This window comes from Tasmannia lanceolata, unplaced genomic scaffold, assembly GCF_043159265.1.
Source record: "Tasmannia lanceolata isolate RefF3 unplaced genomic scaffold, GAP_Taslan_0.1 ptg000025l, whole genome shotgun sequence".
In the NCBI taxonomy this organism is placed as follows: domain Eukaryota; kingdom Viridiplantae; phylum Streptophyta; class Magnoliopsida; order Canellales; family Winteraceae; genus Tasmannia; species Tasmannia lanceolata.
Window position 1 is genome coordinate 9305100 of NW_027518702.1, and position 16462 is coordinate 9321561.

Sequence of the window (16462 nt, forward strand, 5' to 3'; positions counted from 1 at the left end):
TCCCCTCTAGGGCCCACCTACATGATGTCATTGGATGGCCCCAAGGGCCAACAGATACGTTTACACTCCGGATTCAAACACGTACATATAACAACCATTTAATCGTAGAATTTGAATCTTGATCGCTACTCAAGTTTTCACAACTGTCTATTTGCAAGCCACTAATGGGTCACCTGGGATCATCTTACGATACCATTTATTGCAATATCATCTCTATGTGTGTAATCAGGACCGTTAATCTGGTGGACCATTGTTATCCAACTCACGTGCCTAACGAGTAGGGCTGGCAACGGGGAGGGTCGGGGCCGGATGTTGGGGTCCCCTACTCCTTCCCCTCTGCGGGGAATTTTCCCCCTCCCTTTCCCCTCCCCACTGTGGGGATGGTGGGGAATCCCCCTCCCCTCCCGGGAGTATCCAATCCCCATCCCCTCTCCTTCCCTGCCCCACATTCTTCGGGGACAATCACTTTACTTTCTCACTTCACTTTGTTAAATGTTAGGTTTAAAACTAAAGATTTGCTAGGGACAATCACTTCAGGCATGTTGCGGCTTTGCTGTTGCATGTGAGAGTAGCCACACAACCCACATAGGCTAAGATTTTGTCTTATTCATTTTATTAACATGGGGACAAAGGTGGTTGCTCTCAGATTCATTTAATTGATCAATAGTCCCCAGCAGATCCCTAATTCCCAATCCCACTTGCCAAAAAAGTACTGTACGTGCCACACCATAGGAAGATCCAAACCGTCCATTTGATGGGCACACGATACTACCATAGGCATAGGATGATCCAAACCTTCCACTTGATGGGCACATTGTAGGATAATCCAAACTGTCCATTTGATGGGCCACAACGTAAATAGGTTGTGGCCCAAAAATCATTTCCATAGGATAATCCCAACCCTCTGATCTATAGAGGAATTGCATATTATGGTACCTTCTATAGATCGGAGGGTTGCAATCATCCTATGGAAATGATTTTTGGGCTACAATCTATTTACGTTGTGGCCCATCAAATGGACGGTTTGGATGATCTATGGTGTGACCTGTAAAGTACTTTTAAATTGTAGCCTATCAAATGGACGGTTTGGTTCATCCTATGGTGTAGCCCATACATTACTTTTTGAAAAATAGTGGACTATACGAGCGCACACCATATAAAATCTCATCACTCATCAGAGAGATGTTGCCTTTATTTGGGGGAGGGAGATTTTCAAAGAATTTAATGTTGCCTTACAGTGATGGTTCGATGGAGAGATTTTAGGGACTTCTAAGGGTAATATACTAATATAATGAGGGACAGTGCCCAATGGATTATGGGTAAAAGAAAACATAAAAAGCTATTTCAGGGACAAAACCGTACTAATGGAAATTATGAAAATTTTGGAGGAATCTTATAGATGTGTTTTGATCCAAGGGGTTTCTAGTAGTTTTCCCCAAAAAAAAAAACACTTAAAAAATACAAGAAAAAAATGGCATTAATGCGGGGCGGGGCGGGGCGAACTCCAGCCCCTTCTCCTCCCCTTTCCCGCACCGGGGAATTTTTTAAATCCCCTTCCCCACTCAAATCGGGGAATCCCCTCCCCAAGCGGGGCGGGGCGGATCCCGCTTTTCCGGGTGAAATTGCCAGCCCTACTAACGAGCATACCATCTTTAAGATTTGGGCAACAAAATCAAGAAGAACATTTAAGTGTAAGATCGATCGGCCCCAAAGAAGAACATTTAAGTGTAAGATCAGCCCCAAATTTCAAAGTTGCTGAAATTCGGAAGCTTACATGCGTTTTTCTCCGTCATCACAAATGCACCTGGTGAGACCCACCTACATGGATCATCTGAACCGTTCGTGTGTTGGGCCCTGCTACAATAGGCCATCCAACCAATAGTCTTTTTTTTTTTTGATGACGAAGGGTGTCCCCACCCCCTTCGGCGGTAAGACTATTCCCTACGGATGCGCGCAGGCACCCGTAGACCACGTGCATCGGGTAAACCAATAGTCTATTTGTAGGACCATCCTATATATATATGAGAAAACGGTTCCTACACATATGTGTAGAGAGTTCTCTACACACTAGCTTAAAATACAGTGGGGGCCCACATTGTTTGGGTGATCCAAGCCATCCATTTTAAAGGCCCTCATATAGATAGGGTGTCTACAAAAAAATCAGATCCATAGGATCATCCCAACCCTACGATTTGTGGATGTAAAATGGATGTCTTTAAACCTTCACAAATTAGTCCATCTTTTGCCTCCACAATTCGAATGGTTAGGATGATCCTATGGATCTGATTTTTTGTGGACACCCTATCTATGTGAGGGCCTTAAAAATGATTGGTTTGGATCACCCAAACAATGTGGGCCCCCACTGTATTTTAAGCTAGTGTGTAGATAACTTATCTACACATGTGTGTAGGAACCGTTTTTTCTCTCTCTCTCTCTCTCTCTCTCTCTCTCTCTCTCTCTATATATATATATATATATATATATATATATATATATATGAGGAAACGGTTCCTACACATATGTATAGAGAGTTCTCTACACACTAGCTTAAAATACAGTGGGGGCCCACATTGTTTGGGTGATCCAAGCCATCCATTTTAAAAGCCCTCACATAGATAGGGTGTCTACAAAAAATAAGATCCATTCCCAACCCTACGATTTGTGGAGGTAAAATGGATGTCTTTAAACCTTCACAAATTAGTCCATTTTTTGCCTCCACAGTTCGAATGGTTAGGATGATCCTATGGATCTGATTTTTTGTGGACACCCTATCTATGTGAGGGCCTTAAAAATGAATGGTTTGGATCATCCAAATAATGTGGCCCCTACTGTATTTTAAGCTAGTGTGTAGATAACTTATCTACACATATGTGTAGGAACCGTTTTCTCATATATATATATATATATATATATATACATTAATATTTGTTGGTGCCAAAATCCTACACTCTAATAAGAGAAGAAATATCCTTAACCGAAGGTTTCCGAATGGGTGTCTAAATAAAAATGTGTCTCGAATACGAGTAATGTGCAGACCACGATTAAAAAAATTGTTGGTTCGAATGCGTTTTTCTTCCAAAATTTTAAGTACGAGTGTAAATAATATTCAAGTCTATTTTTTTTTTTTTGACAAGCTAAAGGTAGCTGAAAGAAAAAGAGATTACACCCTGGAGACGACCATAACACTGTATTTCTCTTGGATAATAGCATTAAGAAGATTTTATATGGGGAAGTGATATATCCGCCCCTTTTGATTACTAGGGACACCTAGCACCAGTGTACGTGGCAATCACGCTCATTGAATTCTTCTGACGTCAAGTACATAAGCGCCACTTTAGTCATTGATACACTGGCTCCAGGTGTACCCAGTAATCAAAAGGGGCGGATACATCACTTCCCTTTATATGGTGTGTAGCCGTATAGTCCAGTATTTAATATTGTACTGCCCACTTCATAAGATGATCCAAACTGTTCATTTGCTGGGCCACATCATAAGTAGGTTGTGCCCCAAAAATCATTTCCACTGGATGATGATCGTAAGCCTCTGATCTAATTAGAGACCAAATTAGAATCGTGATTCACAATACAAGTATGGAGTATTGCTGCTCTCTTTTCACATCAACCCTGACTGTTTCAATATCAGTTTCAAATTTCCAATATAAATCAAAAGGAAAGGTAAGAGTGATGTAGTCATTGCTAATTTCAAGTAAAAATCAAATTATAAGAGTGTTGTAAACTTGTAATCATTGTTAACGGCCAAAATTTGTAAGATAATAACTTAAATAGAACTAAATGAGAGATGAAGTTTAGTGGTTGAGCCATCAAAGGGTGGCCTGGTGGGTCTAATGGAGATTGGAAAGATTGAGGCATGAAAAAAATTAACAGCTTAAAAATATCTTTTAGACTTTTTCATCATGCTTGATCAAAGGTCTAGAATCATCAATAAGGTTGGGATTATGGTCAATAGGCCGGATTTGTGACGGCCAACAATACTCCTTGATAGGAATTGTTTGGTCTTGTTCAGTGAATCGAGTGTAGCGTTTGTTGATTTGGTCTAGTGAATCTCAAATCTTATCTCATAAGATGCTTCATCGAGATTTTTCGTATCAAAATTCCTTGATATGAATTGTTTGATTTCTTTTAACATGCTTAAATCTATGGTCAATAGTATATCATCGATATATACATATAGCACAAAGATGTTGAGTCTACTCCAAGTGACCTTGAACTACATACACTGGTCAACAACATTTTTCCTAAACCAAAAACCAGATAGTATCTCATGAAACTTAAGATGTCATTGTTGAGAAGCCTACTTTAAAATCATAGGTCGCTAAATCCTCAGGCTATATTTAGTATAGACAGCCTTATGCAAGTCACCATTCGAGAAAAGCAGTATTGACATCCATTTGATACAACTTTAAAACATAATGAGCTACTAATGACATGACCACTCTGAAGGGATCTTTCCTTGAAACTGTAGAGAATGTTTTCTCATAAACTGTTTGAACCTTCACACACCATTGATTTGTGGTTTTATTTCAATCATCGAACCTCCGGAATCGTGTTCCTGCCTTAATAACACATAGCACTGCTCTAAAGGGTTCCTAATCTAAAATTGATTGGATTCAAACAACTTATCAATCAATCACAGTCCCACAAAAAACCTCAAACCAAGGTGAAAACGACCTAAAAACAAATGCACTTTCAATGCAAATTATGACCCTCAAATCGCTCCTCATACCTCAAATTTGGGTCCAGATCATGAAAAACCCTTGGAGCCTTGGGTCTGGCCCAGTCTAGAACCGGTCAATATGACCACTAACCAGACCAAAAGCTCCAAAATCGGTTTGGACAGGCCAATTCATGCCAGAACCCGCTTCGGATCGAGTGGTTCAGGTCCGAAAACAATTTTGATCCCTTCCTTGACAACTTATCGTTTATTATGCATTATTATAAAAGGAAATGATATCAGTGCAACCATATTTTGATATTTGCACAAACCCAGCTGTCTTTTATTATTTAAAGAGCCGTCAAAATGTTATTAAATTTATCGATACCGGAACTCATAGGGAAGAAAATGAATTTATGGATGGAATCAAACATGCAGTCTTCAAAAAGCTCTCACGAGCCCATTAAAGAAGAAAAGACGGCTGGGTTGGTGTAAATATCAAAATATGGTTGTACTGATAACATTTCCCTATTATGAAATGGAAACCATTCCTCTTCGTGCTTTCTACGTGGAGACCATTAGCATCTTTCAAATGTAATGATACCCCCATACGAAATAAGGGCTTGTAGGCCTTGTATTGCCGGCCATAAATTTTGGCAATTTCATTCATGTCTGTGTGTTGTTGTATTTAATTTTCTTTTGGCTTTTAACCTACCGAGGTGTTCACTCTTCGGCATAAAGTCACGGGTTTGCTCCCTGTTGACGAGTGATCGAAACCTGAATCAAGGAGTTTTTTTTTGCGGTAAAATCCTGGGCTTCACAGAACCACTAGCAAATGCACCATCTCCTACTTTTCCAATATTCAACTAGCCCTTACAACCAAACAACACTTATGGAAAGCATACTTGAATACTACTTGAAGACAACTCTACTACCATTTCACGAGGCGGCTTAGACTTTAGATGTAGGGAGGGTTTTTCTTGGGTTCTCTGATGAAAAATGAGTTTTTTGTTACTTGGTTATACTGATTTCACATGGATTTTTTTTACTGTACTCTTTTCTCCTAGTGAAAGATGTAAGTGTTCATTATAAAAGGAACACGGGCAACGGATCTTTGGCGAGACATTTATGGGAAGAAACACAACTCCTCATCACGTTGGTTCCCTCCCCAAAAGTCTCTTACATTTACACCCCTTCTTTTATGGCTTTTCACTTAATGCCTTTTCACAAAACCAACTAACAAAATGATCTAGGCCGTTGATCTTGCACATGCCACATCCACCGTTAGGATAATTTCCTAACAAAAGAAGGCATCATCAACCACTGGAAAAAAAAAATCATTTTGAAAGGAAAAAATTAGGAAAAATTATTCATGTTTGCAACACATGCCCGAAGGGTTGGGACTTTAGTCTCTGTTTGGAATGCAAGAAAAACATTTATGATGGAAAAAAATTTCTCGGGAAAGTTTTTTTCTTTTCACGATTTAGAGGGAATTAATATGATTGTGGTTAATTTAGACGAATATTAATATCATAGATTGTAAGTCCCTCTAAATAAAATTTGAATAGGGTTGGTTCCAATTACTTTTTTTGTGTGTCAAATAAGTAAGAAAATATATTTTTTCTTTCCAAACTTTTCTACAAAATTCTTGCCATCCAAACAAGGCCTTGATTTACATTTTTTATCATTTTTGAAATTACATTTAACTTCTTCTATTTTGTCCATTTATTTTTACTAATTAGATTATGTTTATTGCAATTACAATGTGATTAGGGTACATGGCGTAATCTTATCATTAGAGTTCATATGTATGCATGGGACTTTGCTAGGCAATTTCGTAGAAAGCCATTTCAGGAGAGAACATCCACATTGTACCAGATTTTGTCTCATTCATTTAATTTAATTCATCTGAGATGGTTGTTCTCGCTTGAAAAAGTGAGTGGCGAAATGGGTTTATTTCTGCGAAATTGCCTAGCAAATCCCTATAATGTTGAAGTTAAGGGCACCCTTACAACTTATTTACTTAGTGACTTAACAAATAAACAGTTTGGGTCATCCTACTTTTTGGAAAATACAGCATATAAAATCCCCTGGAAGGATAGTGGAATCACGTACAAAACTTGTGAAAGAAATTGGTCAAACTACGCATGCTAATTAAGTTGAAAACTTCTAAGTATTGTGGCTTCATTCTAGTGTCTCATGATTTCGAATTATAAAACTTTTGAAATGTCAAAAATAATGAAATAATTGAGTCAGGGTAATTTGCAAGAAAAACAAAAAAAAACAAAAAACCAAAGATCCTATTGAACTGTTAAACCAACACAAATAGTCTCTTAAATAGGTTTAAAAGTTTTTATTAGGGGGCCGGGGTGGCACCTTAAATTTTATTGATAAGAAAAGAAAAGTTATAAGAGGAAGACATTGAACCTTGCCCCCTATAGCTCATCAAGATACAAATGGAAAAATAAAACCCATTTACAAAGAAAGGAAAATATTTATTGAGTGCGAATATAAGGAGTACAGAATTGGTGGCTTCTAACAATCCTATGGAGTTTTTGGGGAGGGTAGCTCAATCCCAATAAACTGCATTAGTGTTGGTTTTACAAGAATGACTGACCAAATTGTTCGCAGCAGCAAGATTGCCTTCCTTGAAAATGTGAGCAACAACAAAATCCATAGCAGATAGAGTATTTCTTACTTACTTTTACAATATAATGAATGTGCCAAGGTATTCTGCCTTTATCTTTGATGCTGTAGACAAGGACAAGACTATCCGATTCAATCCATATTTTATTAATTCCTACACAATAGCGAAGATCATCTCTCATCGCTCTAGCTTCAACCAACATATTAGTATCAACATCATGAAAATGGGAGAAAGTAAATCTTACCATACTATTATCATCTCAGATAATACCCCTCACTGTCAATGTTCAGCTTCAAACAATTGTCATTAGATTTTTTTTTTCCCATTAAACCTAAGAGATTTTTACCGGAATGGGATCTTTAATTGTAATCTCGATCTGCTCCAAAGATAATCTATTTAAGAGGTTGCAATTGGATGTTGATTTAACATTAGCATGCGTCCTTTTGCATCTTTCTAACCCTAATTTCCATATTATAATTGAGGGGATAGTTTTGCCAATAGTATTGAAGGTTGAATTACCTTTTTTAGCTTTTTCATGCCAAGATTGAATTATGTTTTTAATAGATTGCCTAGATATTAAATTGGAATTAAAAATGTTAAAAAAGAAGATCCAAAGGTCACTAGCCAAGTCACTTTCTATAAGTAGTGTTTAAGATTTTTAAAATTCTCTTCATCTTAACACTTACATTTAGAAGCAATGTTTAATATTTTTATAATTCTCTTCGTCGCAACAGTAACATCTAAAGACAATTTAAACTTCTTTAGTCCTAATCCTATCATCAACTGATACAACTCTATTTAAGAGTTTCCATATGAATTTCTTTAGCCCATATGCAATGTCAACAGCATGATATGACTTGATAGTTCCCTCTTAAAATAGTTTTTCTTGAGGGAATTGCTAGGGACCATCGCAAAAGGCATTTTGCGCTTGGGCTGTTGCATGTGAGAGCAGCCACACAGGCTCAAAGTTTGTCTTATTCATTTAATTCATATGAGGTGGCTGCTCTCACATGCAACAGCCCATGCGCGAAATGCCTTATGAGATGGTCCCTAGCAAATCCCTTTTCTTAATCATAGGAAATGTTATGCTCACCCCTTTTCTCTTTTCCACAAAAAAGGTTGTATTTCCATCTTTTGATGAAGATTTTCTAATGAAGTCTTGGGTCCTGTTTGGACTGCAAGATACACATTTGCGTCCTATTTGGACTGCATGATTCACATTTCTTTCGCAATTATTTTTCTCAAGACATTCATGATATGGTTATGACTTTGTTTTTTAGAGATCTTATTATAAATTGAATGTCTCTCAAGATAAAATTGAAGGGTGGTGGTTAAAGTCACACTCTCATGTTTAATTAAATCACAAGCCAAAGGAGATGAAAATACTGGGAAAGCGATTGTTTTTTACCCCATAAGTTTATCTTCTGCTTCCAAACTGTCATGATGTGGATTGATAGATAAATATCTTAGAGCAAGTTCCATTAAATTTTCAACCCTTTTCCTTTTGACTTTTTCTTAAAAATGTTTCTATTTCCACCCTTTTATTTATCTCTCTTACGAATTGGAACGTTATAAAAAGACAAACAAAAGAGTCAGAAATGTTGGAAAAGAGGGTGGAAGTATCATTTCATATTCCTTTGACAAGTTTCATGATTTACCAAACCTTAGAATTCAGGTGCTTCAGAGAAGAAGTCAATTTGTCAGATTTTTCTCTGTTTTTTCAATCCTTTTGGTCTCAATTTATTCTCTCCTTTTCTCATCTTTCTCCTCCCCAAAAATCCCATTCCCCATCTTTCACCTCTCAACAAAAGAATAAAGAAACAAATATTTCCTTTTCTCTATTCATTTCAAGGTTGGTTTGAGCACATGGGTAACTGCTTCAATGCTTCTGCAAAAATTGAAAGTGCTCTCACTTCTTCTGGTAAAAGTTTTTGGTTCTATTTTCTCTTAAGATTATTTGAAATTCATGTTTAGAATGAGAATCCATTGTGGTCTTTGATGGGTTTTGATTGTTTTTGGTTTTAATATCTGCCTTTATTTTTATTTTTATTTTTTTAGTTTTGTTTGTGCTGTAACTTCTTTATTTGAAAGCTTGTACTGTATTTACTTTATTCTATTTTTTCTGTATGATTACCTGAAATTCGTTAAAGATGTCATTCCTTGTGTTTCCCCTCATGTTTAGAATGAAAATCCATTGTGGTCTTTGATGGGCTTTGATTGTTTTTGGTTTTAGTATTTGCATTTAGGCTTTTTTTTTATAACTTTTTTGTTTTAAAGCTCATACTGTATTTACTTTATTAAGAAGTGGTTTGATAGTTATAAATATGTTGAGAACTCTGGCTTGTTATAAAAATAGAGTTTAAGAGATTTGCATTGGTATTTTTTAGAATTGTTCTGATACGAGACCTTCCATGCTTATGTGACTGAGAATATGGGTATGTGGTCGATGCCATGTCACCAGCTCATACTGCGGGGTTCAGGGCATGACATGTGTGAAATTGTAAAAGATGGTTTTTTGGTGTTTTAATTGCATTATAAAAATGGAGTTTATGAGATTTTCATTGGTAGTATTTAGAATTGTTTTGATGTGAGAACTTGCATGCTTATGGGACTGAACCTATGGGTATGCGGTCACTGCAACATCACTGGCTCGTACTGCCGGGTTCGGGGCGTGACATATGTGAATTTGTAAGAGACGGTATTTTGGTGTTTTAATCGAATTATAATTGCAGTTAATAAGTACTTCTATTACGTATTAGTTTGCGTTAGAAATGCGAGTTCTTCATGTTTTGATGTGGTTGGTTGTTTTCAGATGGAGATTTTTAGTTTGGGATTCTGGATTTGGCTCAGATGTTCATAGTTTCATTAGCAAATACTTTTCTATGGATTTGATTTGTGTTATAAATGTGATACTTTGTGGGTTTTCACCATTTTTTGCTGTGGATTTTGGATTTTAGATTTAAATTCTTATGTGGCTAAGTATTGGATATGCTGATTCTTCGTGATTTTGTTGTGTTTATCTGTTTTTAGTGTGGATTTTTGTTTGGAGTATGGGTTTACGCTAAATGTTTTGAAATGATTAACAGTTATTTCATATGGGCTTTTATTAGGAAATCTAATTCTTGTTGGTTTTCGATGGGTATTGTTTTTTCTTTATCCTTTTGCCCTTTTTCTTTTGGACTTCAGTTTATGTTTAAATCAAGAAAAAAATTGTTATGGGTTTTGATGGATTTTGGCTGATTGCGTTCTGATTTGGGGCTTTGGGTTTACCTTTAGATGTGTAATAGTTAGTAGTGGTTAAGGTGTACTTCCTTATGGGTTAAGATCGCGTTGGAGATGTGAATTCCTTTTGGGTTTTTATGTCTTATTTCAATTTGTAATTGTGGATACTGTTTTGGGTTTGGGGCTTAGTTCTCGACTTTAGATGTTTGAAATTAGTTACAAGGAATTCTTTTCTCTCATATTCTAACAATTTCTAATATGTTTGTTGAAGAAAATACGGCGAAAGAGCAAGTATTACTTGGTTTGTCAGTCTTTTAATTGATAAAAACAAGCCAAATTTGTGTGGAAGTTTGTGTTTGATTACATTCATGTTAATTCTTTAGATGAACTTCGTTCACTGTTATTGAATTTTATTATTATTTTCTTAACAGAATAAAGCTCTGTTACCATTCAAAAAAAAAAAAAAAGCAGTATAAAGTTCCGTTTAGTGATCATTTCATTGGTACCTTAAAAGTTACAGCAAGGATGTTGTTTATGGAACTTCCAACAATAAAAATAAAAAAGGTTTAGTAGCACTTCAAAGAACTGGTCCCACTTTTCCATTCTAGATTTCAGGAAACCAGATTTTAAGCTAATGGGAACATAACATAATACAGTTGAGCTGAGGTTTAATCTCTGATGAGCTGCAGAGATGGGCAGAGTACAACATTAATAGGAGAAGGGCTGCATATAAAAATCCCCAATGCTTGTAAAGCATTCAGTGACATGGATCATAACCTTTGAAGATGTATACATTAATGGAAGAACTAGGTCATATTGCAGTTGTGAGATGTATTGAAATGTCAACGAAATTGAAATGAAAACAAAATAAGAAATAGAGAACAAAGATCAGAATAACATGATATCATCCAGAGTCTTCACAAACTACTCTCTCCGATACCTTTTATCTCTATTGAGCTGCAGAGCTTGGCAGGGGTGCAACATTAATGGAAGACCTATGTCTAATATCTATTTGATTTGATTCTTTTTTCGCGGTTTCCCTGTCGAAATTCATCTGGTTGGAAACAAACTAATAGTATTGTTTCAGGAGAATTTCTTGTGATTCTGTGTTCTATGATTGTTATCTATATGTACTAACAGTGATGCTTTTTTTCTCTTCAAAATTTAGAGCCATCAAAACGAACATCCAAAACAGGCCTATCATCTGGCCCACCCAGTTTGACAGTGCCATCTTACAGTGAGAAGGGTGCTTGTGAGAACGTCCATACACCACGATCTGAAGGCGAGATATTATCGTGCTCGAATTTGAAGGCCTTCACCTTCAATGAACTAAAAAATGCAACTAGAAACTTCCGTGTAGACAGTCTTCTTGGAGAAGGAGGATTTGGTTATGTTTTTAAGGGCTGGATTGATGAGCAAACTTTGGCTGCTGCAAAGCCTGGATCTGGACTGGTTATTGCTGTCAAGAAGCTTAAACCAGAGGGTTTCCAAGGTCACAAGGAGTGGTTGGTAGGTTTATCAATAGTCATTCATTTATTTTTGGTCATTCATTTATAAGTAACAATGGTTTGATTGGGTTTTGGCATTAATAATTGTAGACAGAGGTTGACTATCTTGGCCAACTTCACCATCCAAATCTGGTTAAGCTCATAGGGTACTGTTCCGATGGTGACAACCGACTATTGGTTTATGAGTTCATGCCCAAAGGCAGTTTAGAGAATCACCTATTTAGAAGTAAGTAATATTCCTTGTCAAACATTTCATGGTTATTTTTGTTAGTCCAGGCATAGCATCCTATATTGTATATAACTAGGACATCAACACTTGTCTTGGGAAGAGAAAAACATGGCGTTTTACCTGACAATGTGTAAGCACCTGCAGTAAATTCACCAGCATTTGCAAATCTCAAAATGCAAGACTCATCCATATAGCAACTAATTGTATGGCTAAGGCATCAATTCCTTATTGTTTGGATCTCATCCAGAACATGTCTAACATCATTGTTTCATTAACACAGCTTGAGTGGTGGATTTGTCTGCTGCCATTATTATCCCTAGTATTTCATCCCTACACCTTATCAGGCTATGTCTGTCATTATTTATGTATCCTCAACCCAGATCCTGTCATAGTTCCATTTTTTTTCTATTTTCACTATTTGATTCTTGTTGAAGTATAAATGATTAAATAACCCCAACTTGAACAGCTTAAGCTTTTGGACTAATTTGCTGTTTCACATGGTGTCAGAGCTATTGCCTCATGGTAGGTACTGGGTTCAAAACCCAAAAACTCCTTGATATTAAATCCACGTGTATGACCAACCCAAAAGATGGGCCACATGTGCCATGTATACGGCCAACCCAAAAAAGAGGGCCACCCATGAGGGGGGAGTGTTGAAGTATAAATGATTAAATAACACCAACTCTAACAGCTCAAGGGATTGAGCCTCTAGCTCGGCTAAGACTTTGTTCTCCTACCTCGAGGTCGGAGTTTCAATCCCAGCTTACCGAAGAAAAAAAAAAACTCTTAAGAGCTTAAGCTTTTGGAGTAACTGGTTGTTTCACAATTCTAAAATTGGGGCCATGCAGTTTCTGCTGCAAGTTTTCACTGTGTTGCTTTTTGCAGGAGGTGCCCAACCACTTTCTTGGCAAATAAGGATCAAAGTTGCTATTGGTGCTGCCCGGGGACTTTCTTTTTTGCACGACGCTGAATCTCAAGTTATTTATCGTGATTTTAAAGCTTCAAATATCCTTCTCGATGCGGTATGCCGTAGAAGAACATTCACCCCACCAGATTTGAAGTAATCATATAAGGGTAGAACTTATTATGCTTTTACTTGTGCAGGAATTTAATGCGAAGCTTTCGGACTTTGGCTTGGCCAAAGCTGGACCTACTGGGGATAGGACTCATGTCTCCACACAAGTCATGGGTACCCACGGCTATGCGGCGCCCGAATATATTGCTACAGGTTTTTCAAATCTATATATCGAAGAATTATTCTTCTTGGTTTGCTTTTCTCATAATTACTAGTATTTGAAAGAAAATGCTTATCCTTTTGCATGCTGATAGTTTTTTTTTTTTTTTATCATTGTAAGAATATGTTTTGTGTTTTCCAAAACTAGGAGGGTATGTCTCAGTCTAAAACAAGGAAAATTGTAGAAGTAGGACTACTGATTGATTGGGCCGCCTGACAGGCCTTTTGGGCCCAGCCCAACTACAGCTAGACTGGGCGTCTATTTTAGGCCCATTTAGAAATTGGGCTGGGTTTATGCGTGAGTTACTACAGTTAAGAGTTTAGACCAAGCCTGAGCAAATGGGACCTGATTTGGTTTGGATATAGTTTTCATGCCCAAAAAGGAAACATGCCACATTTTGTTAGAATGTAACCAGACCTGAACCAGCCCCCCTTGTGGCTCTACAGAAAAACCAATGCCACTCCCTATTGCAAACTAAACAAACCCCCAAAACCTATTTTACAAACCAGGAATGCTAGGAATATGCTTATGATAACGTGCCTGGAGATGAGAAAAAGCCCTGCTAGCAGTAAGGGTGTTATTAAATGACTAAAATATCCCTAGTTTAGGTGTTAATTTTTAAATGAATGCCATCATTTGAATAGCCATCTATAGCTGACCCTGGCCACCGTTGGCCTCATTGGCTAGCCATTGGTGAAAATGAAACTTATATAATTCATGTAAAAATTAACTCCTAAACCAGGGGTATTTTGGTCATTTTCTTTAAAAAAAAGGGTTACAGCCAACATTTTTTTCTCTCCTTAACATGTGGCGTAATACTTATGGCAAAGCATTGCCTTCCTACAATCAGGCTTGGGATGGCTTAAAGAGAAGTTGTAGATGCTAGAGGTTATTTATTTGTATTTTTGGAAAGGGTGTATCAATTAGTTTTGATCATTCATGGAAAGGTAAATGCAATTTGGTTGTTTAGTAGAGAACATGATCATACAGATTCCTCTTATGGGTAAGGGTCATTTTCATGGCAGTAGAGCCATGTTCAGCTATTCATGAATTCTCTTAATGCTTTTCAAATTCTTGAAAGGTCGCTTTTGATTTTAAAAAAATCACTATTCATTCCCCTCCTTGCATGCTTCGTATAACCATCGAGGCTTAAATCTTTGAGCCAAAATAGTATGGATTAGTGAAAGCAGTGAGGCAACTCATATATATGTATTAGGCCTATAATTGCTTGTATCATGCTTTTAAATTTCCATGGAAACCGACACAAAACAATCAAAATGTTTCCATTTCCATCCCTACTGAAACAATTCTAAGACAGAAACTCATACCGAAACCAAAAGCATACGTTTACGTGTTAAAGGGCGGCCCAGTGCACGAGGCTCCCCACCATTGCGGGGTCTGGGGAGGGCTAGATGTATGCAGCCTTACCCCTGCTTTGCAGAGAGGCTGTTTCCGTGACTCGAACCCGTGACCACCAAGTCACAATGGAGGAACCTTACCATTGTGACTGCATGTGAAATATGGTGTATTTACTATGCATATATTTATAGAATTGCATGTGAAATGTGGTATGTACTGAATTATCAAACATGTGGGGCAGTGCATGTCACGAGGTGTTCAATGTTATTAAAACACAGTTTCAAAGTGTGAATTTGTGTTTATTCTAGCATTTCCTGATGTTTCATCTTAAAATTCTATCATTCACATATGTTTCCATAAGTTTCCGTGATTTTAAAGGATTTCCACCGAAATTTCCAACCAAAACCAAAACGTTCCCATTTCCGTAGCCACCGAAACCAAAACCAAAACTGAAACCGAAACCGAAACCGAAATTTAAAACCTTGTCCTGCATATGTGATAACAATATTATATCAGTACTAGAAAGGAAGTGATGCCTTTTCTATCCATATCTTACATGTGTAAGTTGGCGGCTCCAGTGGAGCATCCATGTAGTCAACATTGCATGTCTCCTATGTCAGATATGACATAGTATTGGTATCCCCATGTTGGAAATTTCAGGGTTACAACTGTTATTTGTAACAGGCATTAAAGATTTCATACTAATGTTTCCATAGTTAAACAGGTCGACTATCAGCAAAGAGCGATGTCTACAGCTTCGGTGTTGTCATGTTGGAGCTCTTATCTGGACGCCGCGCCCTTGATAAGTCAAAAAAAGGCATAGAGAAGAATCTAGCTGAATGGGCGAAGCCATATTTAGGTAACAAGCGCAAGCTATTCAGAATTATGGACACCGAATTGGAGGGTCAGTATCCTCAGAAAGAAGCCTATACGGCTGCCACTATCGCTTTACAGTGTCTCAGCTCTGAAGCCAAAGGAAGGCCACGTATGTCTGAAGTCTTAGCAACATTAGAACAACTCCAAGTCCCTAATAATGCAATAGTCAAGGCCTCAAAAACAGAAAAGCAAGCTATTTCTAGTGCTAAAAATTGCCAATAAAACACCTCCCTTCCTCTAAGAATCTGACACCTGGCGCAACCGCATTGCCTTCCTATCAGAAATCACCACGGGTACGCTGAGCAAGGGACCACACTCAATATGGTGTCCTCATTTATATTTGGTAGTTCATAAGAAGTGGGGGCTTGTTTTTGCCAAAATCACGTCTTCAGGAATACGTGCTTATATTATGCAAAATTCATTATGCTGCCTTTGCATGTGGTTTCTGAATATATGTGATTAGTTTTATCCATTTACAATAGTTCTGTAATTGCATTGATTGAAGGTCCTGAATTTCCTTTTAGGCCGTGTTTGGATTGCCAGAATTTTCTGAAAATATTTTGAAAGTAAAAATATTTCTAAAAGTTCCTACTTTTTTACATGCAAAAAAACATAACTTAAGCCGACCATATTCAATTTTTATGTAGAGGGACCTTCAATTTATGATAATATCCCTTTAAAACATAATCATAATATTTCCCTCTAAATTGTGGA

General features: G+C 37.2%; 1 pseudogene across 1 annotated transcript; it reads left to right on the plus strand.

Moving 5' to 3' along the window:
• Positions 1–8925: 8925 nt before the first annotated feature.
• On the plus strand, positions 8926–16220 carry LOC143857554 (putative serine/threonine-protein kinase PBL3; annotated as a pseudogene). Its single transcript, XR_013238725.1, has 6 exons — positions 8926–9240; positions 11710–12050; positions 12140–12275; positions 13164–13300; positions 13383–13506; positions 15597–16220. The product of XR_013238725.1 is annotated as a putative serine/threonine-protein kinase PBL3 (transcript).
• Positions 16221–16462: the final 242 nt, after the last annotated feature.